The sequence below is a fragment of the Neofelis nebulosa genome, chromosome 6, assembly GCF_028018385.1.
Source record: "Neofelis nebulosa isolate mNeoNeb1 chromosome 6, mNeoNeb1.pri, whole genome shotgun sequence".
NCBI lineage: Eukaryota > Metazoa > Chordata > Mammalia > Carnivora > Felidae > Neofelis > Neofelis nebulosa.
This window is the reverse complement of record NC_080787.1, coordinates 89,120,919-89,144,263: the sequence shown is the minus strand read 5'-3', so window position 1 is coordinate 89,144,263 and position 23,345 is coordinate 89,120,919. Positions and strand designations below refer to the sequence as shown.

The 23,345-nt window shown below is 34.1% G+C and overlaps 1 long non-coding RNA gene across 1 annotated transcript in view; it reads left to right on the top strand.

Annotated features, from left to right (window-relative positions):
- LOC131513479 (uncharacterized) overlaps positions 1–23,103 on the top strand; it is a 39,003-nt gene extending 15,900 nt beyond the window's left edge. Inside the window, exons 2-3 of the long non-coding RNA XR_009262602.1 lie at positions 21,029–21,081; positions 22,948–23,103. This is a non-coding gene — a long non-coding RNA (uncharacterized LOC131513479). The remainder of the gene's footprint in view (positions 1–21,028; positions 21,082–22,947) is intronic.
- The last annotated feature ends 242 nt before the right edge of the window (positions 23,104–23,345 follow it).

Below are 23,345 nucleotides of genomic sequence, written 5' to 3'. Positions count from 1 at the left end.
TTCAGGAATTTGGCAAAACTTGGAAGCCTAGCTATCTTGAAGGTATGAAATCAGGAAGCCAAATTAAAAGTTAAGAATTTACAAAAGCCTGTTAATGATTGTCTTCATATCTTAGAAGAATATAGGGTGCCTCCTGTAAAATTGGAAGCATATTACCTTTCATGATCTTTCCTATTTCTTCTTTCTTGGGTGTCTGTGGTTTATTCCCTATCAAGCAAAAAGAGGGCTGAGAGAGAAAGATTGCTTAAAGCAAAAAGGGGACTAAGAGAGAAAGATTGCTTACTAAAGACCTATGTCAATTACTTACAAGGGTGGTTGGAAATCTGCATTGTCTCTTTCTAATTTCATTCTACTTGCATGGATTTGATGTACAGCCAAGAAAAAAATATTTTCTCAATTGTGGCAGATTTGATCATGGATTGACAAAGTGATGTCTGTTATGTAACAGGAATAGAAGCATTATTTGACCAACTAACAAACTAAAAGCGCTCTATTGGTATTTTGAGATTCATCTACAATCAAATGCCCCACTTATTAATAATGAAGTATTTTTTTCTTCCATTGTAACTGCTAGACTACTGATAAAGTGGTGAAATAAAAAACATAAATGCCCACTTATGTATTTATGTATTTTTAGTGCTTAAAATTTTCAGTCTGGTATAATTGAGAAAATTATAAGATCTTTAAAGTGTACAACATGATGATTTCATATACATAAACATTGTGAAAAGACTCCCCCATTGAGTTAATCAACACACCATCACTTCATATATTTTACCTTTTTTTTTATGGTGAGAACATTTAAGTTCTATTTTGTTAGCAAATTTCAACTGTACAATACAGTGTAAATAACCATGTTTTATGTTAGATTCTCAGACCTTATAAATCCTTTTTTTTTCTTTCTTTTTTTTTTTTTTTTAGATTCCACATATAAGTGATACATTGCAGTATTTGTCTTATCTTTCACTGTCTGGCTTATCTCCCTTAGCATTATGCTCTCCAGGTTGTTCTATATTGATGCGTATGGCAGGATTTTCTTCTCTTTTTAAGGCTAATATTCCATATTGTATACATTACATTTTACTCATCCATTCATCTATAGATAGACACTTAGGTTGTTTCCATACATTGGCTATGGTAAATAATGGTTCAATGAATATGGGAGTGCGGACATCTCTTTGAAATAATGCTTTTGTTTGCTTTGAATATTTGGTTCATTTTAAAATGGACTTTTGTCTTCTTTACTGAATTTAAAAGTTTGTTTTAGTTATCACAAATTGATCTTTGAGTCACATATGACCAAAACAATTGTCTCCATAAACCTGATTTTTGGCAGTAGAAAATGATGAACTATTTCATCTGCCATAAAGCTCTCATGACTTGAAGGAGGGTTAGAGGTGAGTGATGAGCAGACAGCATGAGGAGTTGAGGAACTTTTAAATTGTCATTTTACTTCCTTCTGGTTCAAATCTACCTAAAGAATTTTGAAGGAAACTACTTCCAATATATTTCTAAATTTTACTCATTTCCAGTATTGATCTCTGGAAGCTTTTCTTTTCTTTTCTTTTCTTTTTTTAAGATTGGAAGCTTTTCTTAAGGGAAAATGCCATAAAAGTGCAAGCGCTTCCATGAGATTGTTTTAAGTAGTCTTAATTGTTTTGGTGATGGTGGGAGAGAAAAATCAAAGGAGATGGAATTTGGAAATGTGTTTATGAGTATGACAGAGCTACCAACCTTATATAGAATGTTATAAAAAAGGTTTATCTGACCTGGATTGAGACACTGGATACAAAGTTGAAAGATACTCTTAGCCATCATAAGGTCAATAAAGTGTCCCTATGCTTGTTTTGTATTTTCTACTTTATACTAATCAATACCACTACCACTTATCCCCTCTCTATTACCACTAGGATTGCTACTATCAAATTAACAATAATTATGTTATTTTTACCATCATAGCAAGTGAAGAAAGTCACAAGTCTCAATATTCTATATACAGTTTTTTTTCTCATTTCTCTCATATATTGTATAGGTGGGCATTTTCATTGTGTGTCTATTTTAGATACAGTAATGCAGATAATTAATTTTTCCACCAAATTTTTCCACCAAAAACTAAACCCTCATAGGAGTCCAAAAGTGGCGTTTCATGTCATCTTTCCTTTATCAGATAACTCAAAATTCAAATAGAAAGTCATAAGATTTTACTCAAAAATCTAACATGTTTAGCTCTTAGAACCTCACATGGAATAGACCCTCCAGACTGACTACCAATAGTCACCATTTTGTGAATTTGATGGATCTGGTAGGTTATCTTTTACATGTTTATATGTTCTTAAAAGAGTATGCTCACTGCATAAACATTCAAATAGTTTATAAAACAATTAGCAAGCATTGTGATGTAGAATACATTCTATTTTTAAGTGATAAATATAGATTTTGTTTAAAGTTTAGCGATAAAAATAAAATAAAAAAAAATAAAATAAAAATAAAGTTTAGCGATTACACTAAGGATCAGTGTTGGAATTTAGATGAACAGAGGCTTCATGGAGGTGACTGCGTTTGATCTTTTTATTTTTTTCAAGTGTGTGGGATTTGTTATGGGAAAGGAATAATTTTTTTTGAGGCCTTGAGTAAATATTTATTTTACTCAAGTATTTATTTCTTTATTTTATTTTTTTAACTTTTTTTTAAATTTACATCCAAATTAGTTAGCATATAGTGAAACAATGATTTCATGAGTAGGTTCCTTAATGCCCCTTGCCCATTTAGCCCATCCCCCCTCCCACAACCCTTCCAGCAACCCTCAGTTTGTTCTCCATATTTATGAGTCTCTTCTGTTTTGTCCCATTCCCTGTTTTTATATTATTTTTGTTTCCCTTCCCTTATGTTCATCTGTTTTGTCTCTTAAAGTTCTCATATGAGTGAAGTCATCTGATATTTGTCTTTCTCTGACTGACTAATTTCACTTAGCATAATACCCTCCAGTTCCATCCATGTAGTTGCAAATGGCAAGATTTCATTCTTTTTGATTGCCGAGTAATACTCCATTGTATATATATACCACATCTTCTTCATCCATTCATCCATTGATGGACATTTGGGCTCTTTCCATACTTTGGCTATTGTTGATAGTGCTGCTATAAACATAGGATGCATGTGTCCCTTCAAAACAGCACACCTCTAGCTCTTGGATAAATACCTACTAGCGCAATTTCTGGGTCGTAGAGTAGTTCTATGTTTAATGTTTTTAGGAAACTCCATACTGCTTTCCAGAGTGGCTGCACCAGCTTGCACTGCAGCCAACAATGCAAAAGAGATCCTCTTTCTCCGCATATTCGCCAACATGTGTTGTTGCCTGAGTTGTTAATGTTAGCCATTCTGACACGTGTAAGGTGGTATCTCATTGTGGTTTTGATTTGTATTTCCCTGATGATGAGTGATGTGGAGCATTTTTTCCTTTGTCGGTTGGCCACCTGGATGTCTTCTTTGGAGGAGTGTCTATTCATGTCTTTTGCCCATTTCTTCACTGGATTATTTGTTTTTTGGGTGTTGAGTTTGATAAGTTCTTTATAGATTTTGGATACTAACCCTTTATCTGATATGTTGTTTGCAAATATCTTCTCCCATTCTGTTGGTTGCCTTTTAGTTTTGCTGATTGTTTCCTTCGCTGTACAGAAGCTTTTTATTTTGATGAGGTCCCAGTAGTTCATTCTTGCCTTTGTTTCCCTTGCCTTCGGAGATGTGTTGAGTAAGAAGTTGCTGCAGCCAAGGTCAAAGAGGTTTTTGCCTGATTTCTCCTTGAGGATTTTGATGGCTTCCTGTCTTACATTTAAGTCTTTCATCCATTTTGAGTTTATTTTTGTGTACGGTGTAAGATAGTGGTCCAGTTTTCCCAGCACCACTTGCTGAAGAGACTGTCTTTATTCCATTTGATATTCTTTAGGAAAGGAATAAATTTTAAAGGAGGTAGGCAAAGATGAGGAAGCATCATGAAAGAAATATTAAGTTATATGAAGACCAATTCTTCTATAGCAAAGACACACAGATACCCAACCCCAATATGAAAGGATATTAGAGGAGACATGCTGTTGATGTTTTTAAGACATTTTTGTAGAAAATTACTATGTATCTGCATTAATATAGTATTGTTTATTATTTTTAAATTTTTACACTAATGTTTATTATGTAAGTATCATTCATTTTTTAAAAATTATTTATTTATTGAGAGAGAGGGAGGGAGAGAGAGAGAATCCTAAACAGGTTCCCTGTGGTCAGCACAGAGCCTGATGCGGGGCTTGCACTTATGAACTGGAAGACCATGACCTGAGTGGAAATCAAGAGGCAGACAATTAACTGACTGAGCCCCCTAGATACCCACTATCATTCAATTTGAAGTGCAACTTCATTTTTCAAACATTTTTGTGTTTAGTATTTACCTACAGTAATAAATTTAAATAAAATTCATTTTAATATTTTATAAGTATCCCATGCCTAATTTATCTCCATGTTAGCAGGCATTTGCCTTATTTACAATTGTTTTGCTATAATGGGCTACAATATATATCTTGTCATATATGCCAAACTTTTAGATCTATAAAAAGTTGAGAATATGGGATAAAAAGTATGAACCTTACTAGATATTTACCAAATGGATTTTAAAACTCTTTTAACAATTTGTAGTGTCATCAGCAATGTGTATCTCTTCCTATGATTCAATACCTTTCCAAAAACTAGTATCATCATTCTTTAAAAAGATCCAAACTAAGTCAGAGGTTTGGTACTATCTGACATTAAGACTTACTATAAAGCTGTGGAAATCAAGACAGTGTGGTATTGATGGAAAGAATAGACAAATAGATCAATAGAACAGAGAGCACAGAAACAGATTTTACATATATATATATATATATATATATATATATATATATATATATATATATATACTGATCACTGACAAAGGAGCAAAGGCAATAGAATAGAACAAAGATAATCTTCTCAACAATGGTGATGGAACAACTGGACATCATATGCATAAATATATATATGTATATATATAATATACAGAACCCTTCATAAAAATTAACTCAAGATAGATCATAGACCTGAATGTAAAACACACAATTATAAAATGCTTATGATAAAATGTAGAAGAAAATTGATCTTGGGCATGGTAATGGCTTTTTAGACACAACACCAAAGGCACAACCTATGAAAGAAATAATTGATAACCTAGATTTCATCACAAGTAACAACTTTTGCTCTGCAAAAGACAATAAGAATGAAAAGGGAAGCCACAGGGTGGGAAATAATATTTGCAAAAGACACAACTGATAAAGCGCTATTCAAAATATATAAAGAACACTTAAACTCAGCAATAAGAAAACAACCTCATCAGTAAATTTGTCAAAAGACCTGAATACACACCTTAAAAATTAAAATAGATAACAAGCACATGAAAAGATTCTTAACATGTCATAAGAGAACTGCAAAGTAAAACAAAAAGAGATGCCGCTACACACCTATTGCAATGGCAAAAACTCAAAACACAATAGCAAATGCTGGCAAGGATGTAAAGCAATAAGAACTCTCATACGTCATCTGTGGGAATGTAAAATGGTCAAGCTACTTGGGAAGACTGACAATTTCTTATCAAACTAAACTTACTCTTACCATATATGATCCAACAATTTTGCTTCTTGGTATTTCCCCAAATAAGTTGAAAGCTTATGTCCACACAAAAACTTGCACGCAGATGTTTTTAGCAGCTTTCTTCATAATTCCCAAACATGCAGGCAACCAAGATGTCTTTTAGTGTGTAATAGACAAACTGTGCTAGAACCAGACAAAGGAATATCATTCAGCACTAAAAAGAAATGAATTATCAAGTCATGAAAAGACTTAAATGAATATGACTGACTACAAGAAGCCACTCTAAAAAGGCCCCATATTGTATGACACTATTTGATATTCTGGAAAAGGTGAAATTATGGAGACAGTAGATGGATCAGTGGTTGCCAGGGGTTGTAGAGAGGGATGGATAGGCAGAACACAGAGGATTTTTAAGGCAGTGGAATTATTCTGTATGATACTGTCATGGGGGGTACACGCCATCATATGTTTGTCAAAACCCATGGATTATACAATACCAAGAATGGATGCTACTATAAACTCTGGATTTAGTGTATAATGATGACTCAATGTAGGCTTATCAATTTTAACAAAAGCCTGTTAAAATATCTCAAGTGGGAGAGGCTGTGTCTGAAGAAGAGCCCAGAATGTAATTTCTGTTTAATTTTGCTGTGAACCTAAATCTGCTTTAGAAAATTACAGTCCAATATAAAAATCAAAAACAAAGATTGCCATCACACCTAAATATAAGAATGCTTCCTTAACAGTGTAAAATACTGTGTTCAAATATTCACTTGTCTCATAAAATTTATATATTTTTCTTTTTGTAGATTGCTTGTTGAACAGGATATAATTAACTGTCTTTTATACTGCAGACTCTCTTGCTTTCTTTCTCTGCAAAATTTTATTTGGTTACAATTGGTCATTGAAGCAATTTGGTTCTTTGTCCACCAGTTTCCCACATTTTGGAATTTGTTGACTACATAACAATGGCATTATTCAATATGTTTTTCTTTTTTTATGTCCTATGAATAAAGATAAAACTTAGAAGCTTGGTTAGATTTAGTTTTCATGTGCATGAGTGTGTGTGTGTGTGTGTGTGTGTGTGTGTGTGTGTGTGTGATTTGTGTTATTTGTTTTGCTTTTTTTGGCATGGCTACTATTCATGTGGTGTTCTGTTTCTCCCTCAGGATGCACATAATGTTTGGTTGTCTCTATCGATATTAGCAGTTATATATGATAACAGCATAGATCCATTAATTCAGACCAAAAAAGTGCTATTTAAAAAATTTTTTTAACGTTTATTTATTTTTGAGACAGAGAGAGACAGAGCATGAACGGGGGAGGGTCAGAGAGAGAGGGAGACACAGAATCTGAACCAGGCTCTGGGCTCTGAGCAGTCAGCACAGAGCCCGATGCGGGGCTCAAACTCATGGACAGTGAGATCGTGACCTGAGCCAAAGTCGGATGCTTAACCAACTGAGCCACTCAGGCGCCCCAAAAAAGTGCTATTCTAATTAGATCATGTCTTCTTTGTATCTTAGGCAGAATACTTCCCTAAAGAGAAGGTTCCTTTGTCTAGTTATCTAGTGCTTGGTTACCCAGTAGAATAGTTAGTGGGGGAAAGATGAGATAAATGTGTGATTATTTCCTTTTTTATCAGCTTCAAAATAATGGAAAACATCTTTCAACCATAACCAATTGGTGGATGGTAGTTCTTTTTTGTTTTGTGCTTTGGTCTCATTGTAATTTCATGGTTTTAAATATATTTTGTACATTTTTATCTATTGCAAGTAATACTGATATTCAAACTTTTCATATTTTGTCCAAGTGGGATCCTTTCTAAGATGACTCCTGCATCATTTTGACACAGCACTCAACATCTTTGAAACACTCTGTACTGTGTGTCATGACAATATGGTCCATTTCATCTTGATCCCTCCTGCTTGTCTTTTCTGTAAGAAGTTCTAGTTCCTTCTGATGAGAGAGAAAAAAAATGATAGATAGATAGATGATAGATAAATAGAGATAGATACATATGAAACACCTATATAATTTAAGACCAAATTTTATTCATTGTTAACGGTTGGTTATTGTTTCTAAGCTTTTTTCTAGAAACATATAGGAAATGTGTTTATTTTTTCTTAAAGATATTTTTATTAAAATTTCTCATGAACTCATAATGATGCATCCAATTCAAATTTAAGGCCTCCAAGGTTTTTATTTAATCTCTTTTGCATTATATATGTTTCTCTCATATCTATACTGAGAATTCCAGTTCTCAATAACACTGAGAATGTAGAATTAGACAAAGAAAACATTACTCATTTGCTTTATCCCACAGTACACGTACAAATATATCAGTATAAAAATACAAACACTAAAACAAAAATGATTGCTTAAATGTTTAAGATTTTCTTTTGCAGTTTATTTTTGTCAAATTACTATGACTTAAAGTCACTTTTTAAAAATTTCCTCTCTTTATACTATGAACTAAATACACATTTAGTTTTGCATGCTTCTTGTTTTGCTTCTTTTAAAAATTTAATTCTAAAGGTAAATGTAAAATGTTTGTAGATTTCTAAAGTCATATCTATAAAACAAGGAAGTCCAGGATCTGGGTTTGCCCCTCTATGCTATTCTCTCTCTCTTCTTAGAGCCAACAGTGGTCCCCCTTAATGTTTAGTCTTCTATCGTGTACTTATTTTTGTGTTTTAAAGTAAACAGATACCTCTTTCAAACTTCTGGTATGTAGGAAGGTTTCTAGTGGTTGCCTTCATACACAGTACCTTTCCACAGCATTCCTAATCCTTTTTTTGAGGGGTGGGGGTATGATCTAATGGTTCCTTATTATAAGTAATAATAAATTAGTTACTAAATTCTGCTTCCTCCTGTCCTCTCTTCCCCAGCATCTAATTTGAACCATTCAGTTTAATTCACAGTTAATAACTATAAGGTCATCAGCAAGCACATTCTATTCCCTATTCTCTTTAGAGTTTGGTAATGTTTTTCACATTTGATTAAGCCTCAATTTTGAATCAATCCCATCTCTACATATTCTCCAATTTTCTTCATTTCCTAGAAATCATAAGTTCAGAATATTTTAAAATATTATCTTCTGAATATACCATATGTTACACTTTGAATCATATTTATTGAATATATTATCTAATTTCAGTTTCATACTTTAATGAAATGAAATGCTTAAATGAATTTGTTATAACTTAACATTTCACCCCCATCCTGTTTTTCAACTTCCGGGATCTTTGAAATTCATTGTAGAATCTAGGGGGTTTTACTATCAACGTATCAAAGGAATAGAGCTCAATTTCAGGTCAAAATAAGATTCACAGCAGATGAGAACTGAAATATTGTCTACGTTATGAGAGAATGGATATGCTGGGAACTTGAAGATCTGATGGATTCCAAGGTCACTTACCAATCTTAAAAAATCTTCTCAGCTTCCAGATATATTTTTTAAACTCTTATATAGACACGATGTTGGATGGATTCTCTACTTACTCTTAATAATGTCATACAAGTAAATAGTAGAAAACATTTGCAAAGTTTTCTTATATCAGGTGTACTTTAGTTACATAAGGCCTTTACCTCCATATTTATTTAAATACCTGTACACAGGTATAGGTATATTTTAATACATATTTTATATAGAATAGGATTCATTTATTCCTTTAACAAACATTTATTGAACTGCCTTTTGATACACTAGGCATTAACTTAGACTCGCCCAGAAGAGTAAAACAAGACCAACCGAAATTGAAATATCCCTGAGTTTGAAACAAAATATGTATAAAATCTTAACGGGTTATAATTACTCCATAGGCTGCAGAAAGCAGAAGCTGCCATGACCCGAGCCACAGCCTTTCTAATTCTGATAAAAGTAAGCAGCATTTATATCATCCTTAAAATTGACAAAACGGATAATGGAGGGAACAAAATGGAAATGGTTTCCTGTTGGCTACCAGGAACCCTAAGGAAAGATATGTTCTTTCCCTCACCCTATTTCATTAAGCATATCATACTATCAATATTTTCAGTTGACGGTAAGGGTGCAGCCTGAAACTTCAGCTCTGTGAAGTTTTTCAATACTACATACTCTTCATTCTGTCAGTCGCATGAGAAAATGTATTTATAGAAACCTATTTTTGTGTGCCTCTTATGGACCCTTCACTGGTGTTGGGGCTTGACTTAAAACAATAAGTCAGGTACAGTGCAAGCCTTATGCTATTTTACAGTCTAGGAGCAGAGGCATACAAACAAGCACTTCTAAATGCAGAGTGGAATGTGACAAGTGAACCTTCCTTATAGAATATCTAATTGTAAGCAATCAAATGGATGGGGAATAAAATTCCAGGCACCTGGCTGGGCTTTAGTATTCCTATATTGTAATTTGATTTTATGGCACGGAATCTATTCTGAAACCCAAAATACGGGGTCACCCTTACTTGGCAATTGTGCGCAGGGAGTGTAATATTGTGTTGGCAAGGAGAAAAATAAGAGATCTCATTCCACCTTTAACAATGTTGTAGTTCTGGCCAACAATTTAAAGAGGTTATGACGCCAGTGACCTAGAAATCATAATGCAAACATAGCTCCAGCAATCGCAAATGCATATACTTGCTTTTAGAACGTTTATAATTTGTATAAGTACATTTTTAATATTCTTTACATTTTCAGTGAGTTGTGAATTAGATTTGTTTGCAATGTGCAAGGGTTTAGAAAGCAGAATATCTTGTTGTTAAATAAGATTCGTATCATTATAAAAATGCACTCAAAGAAACATTTTAGTATATTAGCATAGATCATGGCACACTTCACCATTTTGTTAAGTCACAAAAGCAATTAGGAACTTTGATTTTCCACCTGTATGAGGAACTGACTGAATATCATTTCATGATATTGGTGAGGAGTTTGAAAATCTCTGTCTGTATTTGCCTGGAATCATTTTTACGGCCAATTAAATCTATTTAAAAGTATGCTAAATAAATGACAAAGATCCTTTCTTGAGGATGAAATAAAGGTGTAAATAAATCATGTATTTTGAAAACTAAAACTGAAAAAGAAACCAACAGTAACAAAAATCAATGCCATAATTATAACTCCAACTATATAATTCAGTAAATTATATCTATATGTATATATCACATCAAAGCATTTGCCTATGTTATTTGTAAGTTTAAGAGCTGTCTAACGCATGTGCTGTATAGATTAGGAACCCTGTCTTATTCATAAAATAACAAGGTTAGAGAGGATCAATCATAATTTTTGCGAGGTAGCATAGGCATTTTGGCATTTGATAGATATTGCACAATGAAGCAGATGACATTTTTCTGCATTTGTTTGCATCAGAGTATATTTTGGTAGTAAGAGAAGGAGTAATTTCTGGAGGGTGAATATGGTAGGCGTGAATCTAGTGGTTTAATAATGGTACGATAGAACACAGCACAGACCACACTTGTAATTAAATTTCATCTGCTTCATAAGATAGTCATCAGTACATATGTTTGAAACACAGATCTGAATGTTCTTAGATTTTAGAGAGGTTGTAGCTTTACTTGAGGATACAAGGTGGTGCTGTTTCATTTTACAAACAAAAACTACTGTTACCAAGACCTGGCCAAGCTAGAATGAGGACATCATCTCTTACAAAGAGAGCAAGCATACAGAAGAAGCCAATTCCATACTGCTACATGCCAGTTATGATTTCGTTTATGGAAAAATAGATAAGTTATATCTATATACACTGCGCAATGTAAATACAGAGCCAATAACAATATTCACCCAAGGATGAAATGTTCATTTCTCAGTAGTTTACAGGGTTCTATGGCCTGCGATAGATATTTGCAGTGGCTGCAGAGGCCCTGGCCTTAAGGGAATAAAAAATATGTGCTTTATGAAACATGAGTGAAAAGTTAAGGTGTATTCCTAGTTCTTAGTGGCTCTTTGTACTGACAACCAACTATTTCACTGGTTTTGTAAATGAAAATCTAAGCTCATCTTTTAATTCCAAATCTACTGACCTGTACCATTAATGAAGACCAAGACTCCACTGCGGTCTATCTATTCAAATGCTAATCACCATTTGCCAACTTACTATATGTATTTAAATACTACAAAAAGTGAGGCTTTTTTTCATATCAGCCTTTCTCTGTATTTATCATTACTCCGCGTAGAGAATCTAAATGATAATGTGGGCTCCTCTTCCAATGTCAGATTTCCTGTGTGACATCAGTAAAATTAAATAACCTTTCTGGGCCTGATTTTTAATTCAATTATGGATACTTTAATACTAACATTTTTACGGCAGTTCTTGAGATGTTTGTAATGTTTGTAAAACAAATTGAGAGGTTATTATTATTTTTAATCATTGACATGTTTGTTTACTGAAAATCAGTAGAGAAATTTGGCTGTTTTGTGTATGTTGATATCCTTGGAAGATTTTTGATTGACATCTATAACAATTTTATCAGATGTTTCTTTATACTTCAATCTATTTATCTGTTTGGTTGTTTTGTGCATGTTGATATCCTTGGCAGATTTTGGATTGGCACCTATAACAATTTTCTGAGATGCTTCTTTATACCTCAGTCTATTTATCTTATTAGAGGTTTTGGCTACTAAAAAGAAAAAATAACCCAGAACCTCTGCTGAGGACTTGTGAAATGTAATTATACCCTTTACTGATTTTTTTTTCCACTCAGTCTTTTTACCCTGACATATCACTTATTTAAATGTCAGCATTAATGTTAATTTACTTTTCTTTTTATATTTTTGCATTTTCTTTACTAGAAGCTGACTCGTATTTTCAAATAATAGGGAAGAAAGAATTGCACTTTTCACTTATTTTGGCATAAAATAGACTTATTTAAATAATGCTTTATCCTCAGTTTTATGGACAGAATAAATAGTAGACTCATTTATTGATGATAGATATATTACATAGCATTATTTATTCTATAGAGTACAGAAATATCATTTATATAACCTTGAGAACAAGTTCATGCCAGCATAATTTAAGTCAATGAGGGCAAAGAAAGCCAGGTAGTTCATTTTGGGAAAAAACTCAAATAACAAAAATGTTTAATAGATAGTAACAAACTAGGCTTAATCTGATGAAAGGAGATCACATAACCTCTGGTGTTTCCCTAAAACTTAATGTCTAGATAGTATGGCATGACTATTAGAGATTTCTTCTTTTGAACAGCATCTGACACTTTAGGGGGCACTAATATGTAGTAATATAAATTATGTTATTGAATCACATGCAAGCCTGGATTTGAAGTATAGTTCTGCCACTTGCTATAGTATGGTCTTAAGCAAATAGCCACTTTTTGAGTCTATCCCTTATGTGTCTGTAAAATAGGGATAATACTTACTTCCCTCATGGTTAGATGAATGTTTGTATGAGATAATTCACATATAGTGCTTAGCGTTTAGTGTTGAGTAAACACTCAATAAGAATTAACTAGTTAGCTAATTAGTTACTAGTTTCTCTTTCTAACAAACATTTAATTTTTAAAAAAAACTCCCCAAATCTCCTCAAAATACTTAATTATTAACCTTGACACACTTTGTTTCCTGTCATATACATATGAAAGAAAGAAATGGTTAAAAACTACTTCACTGATTCTAAAGAGTACAGTATTAAAGAAGGAAGGGGGCAGCATATGTTATTGTTTACAGAGAAACCTGATAAACACTACCTTACGCGATCAGGGTTTGTTTCAACAGTGGTGTCATTTTGAGGATATGGATCCTTGATGTGATCTGATGAAACATCACCTTACCTCTGTGATCCTCACCACAGAAACCCATAACCTCAGTCTAACCAGCAGATAAGCATCAGACAAATATCAATTGAAGAAGAGTCAACAAAATTTCTGATGATTACTCCTCAAAACTCTCAAGACCATCAAAAACAAGCCTGAGGAAATGTTACAGCGAAGGGGAGCCTTAAGGAGACATGGTAACTAATGGCATAGAAGTAAAAAGACATGAATCTGAGTCACACTCTAATAAATTTTCTAACTTGGGAGACAGTGCTTGGACATCATTGCTACAACGCTCACAGTCACCATTAACATCAGGTGATGCCATTTCGGATACCTCCACATTCTATGCAGGCATAGCGATTAAATAATGGATAGAGTGAACATTCAAGTCATTTGACTAAAATGGGATAATACATAAACTGTGTTAGCAAACACTCAATTTTATTTGAATTGAACAGCGGGAAAAGAAACAGGAAAAAACAAAGAATCTGATGATCATGAGAAAAATGTTTCTTTGTCATAGAAGAACTTATTTGCAAAAGATCAAGCTAAGGTCAAGGATTTATGAAACTTTACAGCCCCAAGTCAAGTAATGTACTTACATCAGGCTGTGTAAGCCTGCAGGGGGTGACAAATGGAATCTGGGTAGATGTTGTGTATATGAAACCTTACCTTGTTACAGTATTTTGTATTATGTAAATTCTAAAACTGATGAGAAGCACTTAGTCCAGAAGAGATAGTCCTGGCACATATCAACTAGCTTGAATGAAGACTATTCCAGGTTTAGGTATATAAGCCAATGTATACAAGGCAGAGGGCTAAGAGGGGGACTGAAAACGTCTGAAGTGACTCACACACAATTAGAAAATTACTACTGGCAACACTTTGTGAAGATTTTGGGGTGCAGAATTTTGTCTTTCCATTGGCTGTGGAACATGTTGATTTCTCCTTTGTGTAACTCTGATTTTGCTTACCTTGACATTCTTTGGATAACCCTGGCTGTTGATCTCGTTTGTGTGCGAGGTATTTTCATCATTGTGTTCCTAGTTCTGATAGTCTAATAAAGTGGAAATACATCATAATATTCACACTTTCTTCCTTCTCATAAAGCTGTACCAATTACATTATATTTTATTGTTATGGTTTATGGGATTCATCTCCACTTTTTAAACATAACAATGCTTACTTTTGGTTCCCCTTGTTAGCATCTTCATTAATTTTATATTTTGGTTCATTTGTTGACTTACTGGGCCTGGTGTTCAGGAATTTATTTTTCACAAAGGGACTATAGGTATTCCATTACCTGAGTAATTTTATGTTTGATAAAATCTCTTGCTTTTGTAACTGAGTAATATCTGTTCAGTGTCCAAGGAATCTTGGGCGCCTTTTAATTTCTCTCAGAAATTTGTTCACATGGACTTTTTTCTAGTGTTGAATGTTATGAAAGGAAGTCTCAAGTCATTTTTTTCTTCCTGTAAGGGTCTTTATTTATCTTCCAGGATGACTAAAAATCCTTTCTTCATGCTGGGTATTCAATAATATAATTAGGATACAAGTCATTGTTAGCCATACATATCAAGCTTTTCCTGGAAAGTGGTGTATCACTTGGCCTGTAGATAATTTCTTCCTGCATTTCAGACATTTTTTTCCTGAACTGCATTATTGAATAATTTCTGATTCTATGTGTTGAGTTCTTTGTTTCAGGAACATAAACTATCTTGATAAAGGAATATCTGAATTGTACAACTATTATCTTTTCGCATTGTGATTATTTCAGGATCTATCTCTGCATCAGAATTTCCCTTTCATTTTTTTTCTGTACGGTTCCTCAGTTTCTGAATCTTTCCACATCTTTTTCCTTTTCTTCCCGCCCCCCCTTTTTTTTGTTGTTTTTTGTTTTTGGCACTCTACCTATTTGTTTAGCTTTGTAATCTTTAAAATCACATTTTCTTCATCTCCTTCTCCTTCCTTCTCCTTCTTGTAGATAGAGTGTGCGGGTATGAGTAGGGAAGGGGCAGAGGAAGAGAGAGAGAAATAGAGAGAGAGAAAGAGTCTCAAGCAGGCTCCACTCTCATTGCAGAACCCGATGTGGGGCTCAGTCTCATGAAGGGTGAGATCCAGACCTGCGCCGAAATCAAGAGTCTCATGCTTAACTGACTGAGCCACCCTGAGACCCCTTATTTTCTTTTTTAAACTCTAATGCTGTGTGTCTTTTTGTTTTTTAACTGATTGCATGCTCTTACTTAGCTGTTCTATACACCACGCTCTCCCTCACACCAAGATCAAAATTTTCATGTGACTCATTTAGGGCTCTACTAGATTTAATAATAAAGAAACCCCCAAAATACAAGTGCTCAAACCAGAGAGACTTTTTATTTCCCATTTAGCTAACAGCTCTGGGTGGATGTTCCAGGTTAGTGGGTGGCTCTCCCTATGGGTATTCATGGACTGGGGCTAATGGAGACTCTGGGTCTTCAACACACAGCTTTCAAGCTCACTGTAGTCACTGTCATCTTATCAGACAAAAGTGGAAAACATAAATACCCAGGGCCGGAGTTTCCCTTAAGCAAGAAAGACACATATTCTAAATTTTCTTTTTAATGTTTGTTCATTTTTGAGAGAGAGAGAGAGAGAGAGAGACAGAGACAGAGAGAGAGAGAGAGAGAATGCAAGCAGGGGAGAGGCAGAGAGAGAGCAAGACACAGAATCCGAAGCAGGCTCCAGGCACTGAGCTGTCAGTACAGAGCCCAACACAGGGCTCGAACTCACAAACCGCGAGATCATGACATGAGTGGAAATAGGATGCTTAACCAACTGAGCCACCCAGACACCCCACGTATTCTAACAGTAGCAGTCAATCATACCTTTTATTCCTTGGCTTTCCTTTTTTTCTAGATTGAATAGTTATAATTTTTTTATTCTACGGTGTATTTGTATATTTCATACATCATTTTATTTGAATGATACTTGGAGAACTTTGCCCTGATTTTCTCCTTGTGCTGATACATTTTGTTCAGTTTCCCCTTGACTTTCTTCTGAGACCTGTTCAGTATCCTCTCTGAACTAACTTTTGGGGACACATTTTATATTCCAACCACATTTCTTAGACACTATGTCTTTAAGCAAGGGGGCCTGGAAGGAAGTTAGAAACAATACCATGAAGCTCTAATCTTTTTTTTTTTTTTCCTTTGTCATCGTCTTTTGAGGTTTGTAGTATCAGACTGTTCCCTTTACTTTTTTTGATAACTGCAAATATTTTAACTTTTTTATTATATGTATATTTCACTGAGGAAAAGTAGTATTTATTAGGCTTTGATAAATTACCATGATCATTACCAGAAGTATTACTATAACTAATTTTTACTGTGTTTTCCTATTTTTGTATAGGATATGAGATTCACACTGTTAACTTCTTTGCAATTGTAGTGCAAACAATGTGTATAACAGTGTCTGAATAGTAAACTGTCATTGCTGTATACCTCAACCAATGGGTGATACGTGAATAGTCATCAACTTGCAGATATAAGTTCCAGTTTGGTGTCTTAAGGGAACTAAATGCCCATGCATTAAGTGAAGTATGCCTGAGGCCTGTCTTCCAAATGATAGTTTAAGGAAATTCTCTACCAATCATCCGGCCTTCCAGTGGAAATCAACAACCTCTAGATGAATTTTATTTCCCACACTGGAAAAACAGCTGGAAATAATTTCTACCTTTTGTGGCATTTATTATTTGTTCTACAAATGTAGGTAAAGTCCCGTAAAGGGAAATATAATTTATTTTATGACTTTGAATTCTCAAACTTCTAAAAGCAAAGAATTATTTTAGTGAATGAATGCACTGTTCCTAACTCTACATACAAAGATTCATTAAACAGAAAAAAAAAAACTTACCTAGTTTTCTCCAAAATTTTGATACTATCTGCTTCTAGGCCTAAGCTTACCTTTAAATATCAAAGTACAAATACAACATAAAAATATTACTGTTAGACACACTCATAAACATCAAAATAAAAGGAGGAAACTTATAAAAATAGTTTCCTGTGGACTACAACAAACAGGAAATCTTTAATTGAGAAAGTGAAGTCTCTAAGAAAGGACCCATAATGAAACTGAAGCTTTAGTTACACATAGAGCAACAATGCTGCGTCTAGAATACAAGTTCCAAACTTGGATTTATGATTGCCGTGTGCAATGTATTCCTTATATACTATTTTTTTTTCTTTTGCTCTGGTTTCATTTTTATAGACTGTCATGTACTATATATGAACTCATTTTTACACTAATCCCTTTGGCAAACTTACCTCAGTATTTAAGGAATTGCCTGTCTATTTGAGAACTTGGCTTGAAACAACAAAGGGGCAAATGGTAGAAAGATGGCAAAAATCTGCTTTCTAGATCAACAGCCAATGAGCAGAAAATAGACATGTACACACAAGTTAGGCTGAGTATCTAAAATAAGTTATGCTTAATTATAAACTCTGTAAATCTCTCATTTGCATTGAACCATAGGTTTTGTCAAGCTTTTGAGTCTGCGAGGCAAGAGGGGGGTGGGGCTGTCCCCCACTCAGGAAGGCCCAAACCTCAGGACTGACTCTTCCTTTAGGAACTTTACCCATGACTTGCGCATCCTTGATCATTTGCTCCTTTTTTGAAAGTGACTTTTTCAAAATGTTGTTATTTTGGTCTCAGTGGTTTACAAAATTGGGTTAACTTCTCTCTGAATTCCTTAGATTACAATCATACATGTGGGTGCTTACATGATAGACATATTTCTATCACTGGAAAGCTAGTTTTCATAATAACATAATGCACTTGTTACAAATATAACTTCACATATGTAAAACTACCTATGGCACTCCTGTAGATACATTCCTCCCGTACATATCTTCATCTCAAATGATGGCAATTGTTCGTTCTAAGATCACTTTTAATCCATCCAAAAATACTGATGGCTCTATTTTCAACGTATATCCAGAATCTGAACACTTATTACCACCCCAATATTGCCACCCTGGGCCAGACCAACAAGAGCTCCCGCCTGGATTATCACACAGCGTCCTCTCTGGTCTCACTGCTCCCATGTACAGTACAGCATCCTGTTACGTTTGAAAACATGGTTACACTGTGTCACTCAGAAGGCCCTCTCACAAAGTAAAGGAATATAAGCTCCTTTTAGCTGTGTATTATGATCATTAAAGACTTTGATCCAGTAAGGAAAGGTTTAGCTATTTGTCTAGTAGATATACAGAGCACCAAACAAAACATATGTTCCGTGTTTAAAAGCACTGGCTAAAGAGACAGACCAATCTGAATCCAAATTCAATTTCCACTACCAACTATCATCAATTATGACTTAAGAAATCTGATTAATGTCTCCAAATATCAATATTCTGATACATAAAATGGGATCAAAACAATGTCATAACATTTTATATGACTATAACAATGTATAGGATTGGTACATCAAAGTCTAACCAGGAAGAAAGAAAACACCTAAAATGTTTATAACAGGGTATTTGAAATTTTTTTTTACATTTATTTATTTTTTAGAGATAGAGTGAGACAGAGTGCGAGCGGGAAAGGGTCAGAGAGAGACTGAGAGAAGGAGAATCTGAAGCAGGCTCCAGGCTCTGAGCAAGAGTTCAGCACAGAGACAGATGTGGGGCTCGAACCCACAAACCGTGAGATTGTGACCTGAGCCAAAGTCAGATGCTCAACCAACTGAGCCATACAGGTGCCCCTGTAACAGGTTATTTAATTCTGGGAATTAGTTACAAAGGTGTTGTGGATTTGGGGAGGCCATAAAAGTGATTATGACCTAACCCAGAGATTAGCAAAAGTGGGAGGTTACTGTCACCCTTAACCTGGAGGACTAAATGTTGGTACTAGTCAGAATCATTCTTTCAAAGCTCGAACCACAGTGGGCCAGATATAAGCTTAAACAGAAAATACTGCCCAACAAAGATGAAGGTGAAAATAACCTGGCATTTCCGTTCTCACTACACTCTAAAAATCCCACCAGTGTCTCCACTGTCCAATGCAGCTAGAAGCCAACTGACAGTGGTCCTGGGAAATGTACCTGGGGAATGGATGAAGAGGTGAGCCCCTCTCATAAAGAATGGAAAATGGGAAGAGGGATGAGTTTGGGAACAATTGGTCCCAAGGCTAGCATGGTCTATCACCAAAGATCTGAAAATTGGCTATGTAGTCTAGAGGATACTTAAATGTTCATGCAAAGCAGCAACTTTAAATTGCCGTGGCACGGAGGGTACATTACCTAGGAGGATAGAGGAAGTTTGTTTTTATGGGCTGGGGTTCATAGATGCCGAAATTAACACTGACTTGAATGTCAAGGTAAATACTTCTACTGGATCTCTGATATTGTTCTTCTTATTGAGAATAAAGAGTACATATAATTAATTGTCATCCAAGAAAGGATATTAGTAGTCAGATTTTGGGAAAAAATAATTGCACATTATTTGACGTGATTTATTGACTTAAAAATGGGAAGAAGCCATTGAGACATCTGAGTTATAGACATGAGAAAAATCTAAAGAAGACAACCTAAATCCTTATCCAGAAATGAAGAACAAAGCTACTCACTGATGTAGATACACTTCACCCTTTAATGGCTTTTGTTCATGATCAATGGGGGAAATAAATCCTGTAGGATTCTGAATTCATATTTATTCTGTTGATGAATATATATTTTTATACGTTAATGAACATAAACTTGAAATGTTAAGCATATCTTGGAAACATTTTTGCTAATTACACATTGCCTTGCATCAGGGTATTGTTGACTTTCCATTAAATAATTTGAAAATTTGGGTACTACATTTGAAATGCTTAACATATTTAGTTAGGAAGTAAGTTCAGCCTTGTAATATTATAATGACTTAGCTTTGCAGGTATCTCAGTTAAAAAAGATCAGTGAATCAGAATTCTTTCTTACTGTGTTGACACAAAGTCCGAGTCACGTACATATATCCAAGACAATTCTGAGAAAAATATATCCATTCCCCAGAAACTCAGTGTCAGTGAAATTAAGAACCAAATGTTTGTATGCCTACAAAGAAATTTTTGCTTTGACCCATTTTCTACCTATAATGAGACAAAATCAGGTGGACCTCAAATGTTTTAGGTTGGTTTGGATAACTCAGCATATATATCCTGCTATTGTAGTTAGCAGCAGTGGTTTAAAGTTTACAGAAGCAAAAACATGAAACTAAAGCTCTGGGTTAGAAATTAGGTTAAGAATAAAAGAGGAAATAAATATTTAATTAATGCAGAATCAAAGCTCTGGCAGTGAGATGGGGTCTTTATTATTACAGATGAAGCTTTCTAAAAGTAAGGCTACATAAAATGTATGAATCCTATTTAATTTTGTTAACATGAGGTTAAATATCTTTGAGATTATAATAGGGTATCTTGTCTTCTGTGCTTGCATTCTAAAGTATCAACAAAAATATGGCTGTATTTCTTCCTAGAATAGTTGATTTGAAGCCCTCTGTTTTTGTGAAAGAACTTGCAAATGAACTCTACAAAACTGTAAAGTGGAAGATACTATTAAGAGGAAATACTTATCGTTGCTCATTTATTTTCAGTGAATATGCCCACATATGTCTCCTTCAGGATGACATACAAACAACATTGACAAGTAGGTAACATTTTCTTTTAACCTAAATTCTAAGCCACGATTGTTGCTGACCTTTCTTTCATTTTTCTTTCTTGAAAATTATAAAACCGAATTTGAATATTTTAGTACATTTAGTGTTGCCTGAATGAGAACATCATTCAGTAAGGTCTGAGGAAAGTTCCAAAACATCAATCAGTTTATAGTCTTCAGGCAAATTCTGTCACATTTTCTGTTAATGTCTTTCTAAACCTGTTCCCATTCAGAGTATGTAATGTGAAGTGAAATAGCTTATTACAAAGTGCCACTAATTATATGCCACCATAACTGTATTATTTTAAGTTATTGTATTCCTTAGATTTAAATGATCTCTAATGTGTTTAAAGTTAATATTTGATGAAAACTTGTTAATATTTAAATAGTTTGCCTACTGCAATAGATTCTACGGAAAATGGGAGTATATCATATGATCATCTTTGAATGAATAAAGAGAAAATCTCAAATGATCTTTCCTGTGTTCAGTCATACTTCACTATTTTTAAGACTTGAGATTTTTCAGTTCACAAATTTACTAGATGTGAATTTGAATACATTTATAATGTTCATGTTTCCATTTTGAATGTGATTTGTTATTGTATTTTGGTTATCTTTTAGAAATTTCAAAATTTACTGTCAGTGTGCATTTTTTATAGTAGGAAACTACTTCTTAAGAGCTTGCCAATAAAATATTGATGAAAAATTGATGATTTTTTTTCTTTTCATTTATCTGGAATCCATTTATTCATCAAGGTGGTAACTTCACCAATAACTCATTGGAATAGTCTACGATTTTTAGGGAAGAATTATGATTTTAACAGGAAACCACAGGGGAAATTTAAATTATTTGTCTTTTAAAAAGTAGAACATTGTGATTTAGGGCAGTTAAAGAGTTCTGGGAGTGAGAACATCAAATATAGTGCTAGAAGTGTAGTTACATGGTTCAAGAGAATGACTTGAGCAAAATAAAGCCTGAATCTCCTTGGATTCTGATTTGTTTACACAGATATTCTTTCAACTCATGCTTAATAATGTGTTGTTAAAAATAAGTTGGCTATTAAAAAAGTAAGTTGACTATATTTTTATCATCAAATGGCAAAATTTCTTAGCTTCATCTCTTACCCCATGCACAGGCTGGGGAGGAAATAGGTAACAATTGCCTTCTAAGTCCTTTTTCTTTTGGAGAACTTAAGTTTTTGGAAGGAAAAATAATAAATAATCTAAGGGGCATCCTTGTCTCTTTGTAACTAACTGGGGCCTGAAACAGGACAGCAAATACCTTTCTGACTTTCAAGTCTCAATTCTCTGATGTCTCCTTAGAATTGGGATGCTCTTGTAATGAGCAGTGATGCATCAGCAATACATTTAGATTTTCTATTTCTCAAGAACTTTCACTCAAAAACCTATATCAATATCTTAAATACACATGAAGAGCTTGACAAAAAAAGCCTGCGATTTTGAATAGTAATTTTCAAAGTGCTTTTTTGTACATTATTCCATTTGTTACTCAAACTTATAGAGCTTCTCATGAATATAGATTAGAAAAGCTGTACTTTACAGAGAGAGAAATTGAAAACTCAGAAAAATGGTTTTCCAAAATAAATGAAGTGCTCTTAGAAATGTGTTGTTTTGATTTTGGATTGAAGACACTGCACCAGATACCTCACTAGGCCATGGTTAGCAGAAATCCCAGTGAAACGGATACTGCTTGCCAATAATGGGAATTCCCTCTCCATAGAATATTTCTGTCACCTGTGGAAACACTAGCTTTCCTCTAAAATTCCACAACTGGGAATAATCTCTCCTTTTCCCATTGTATTCTTTCATCATGGAAATTTTTGTTTTCTCTTTCAGGACATAAGAATTACTTATATACCTACTTCCCCCGGACTGTAAAGTCTGGGACCAGGATTGATGTATCTTTTTGTCTCTCATAACATCTAACAAAGTGTTTTTCATATGGTAATGCTTAAAATGTGTTTGTTTATTGAATAAAACATGTCAGTACGATTTTGAACATCTATAAGAAAAGAAAGTAATGTGAGACAAAGTAATGTGGATAAAACAAACGTAGCAAAATATTAGGAAACTATCAGAAATGCAGCAATAATGTTTTACCAATTCCTCCAACAAGCTATGCAAATAAGTCAGTCATTTAAACTGAATGACATTTGTGGAAGTATAAAACCAATGAAAGAGTCTTTATTTAAGGACTTACTTAAGTTCTCATTAAAGGCTAGATGGAAACTTTA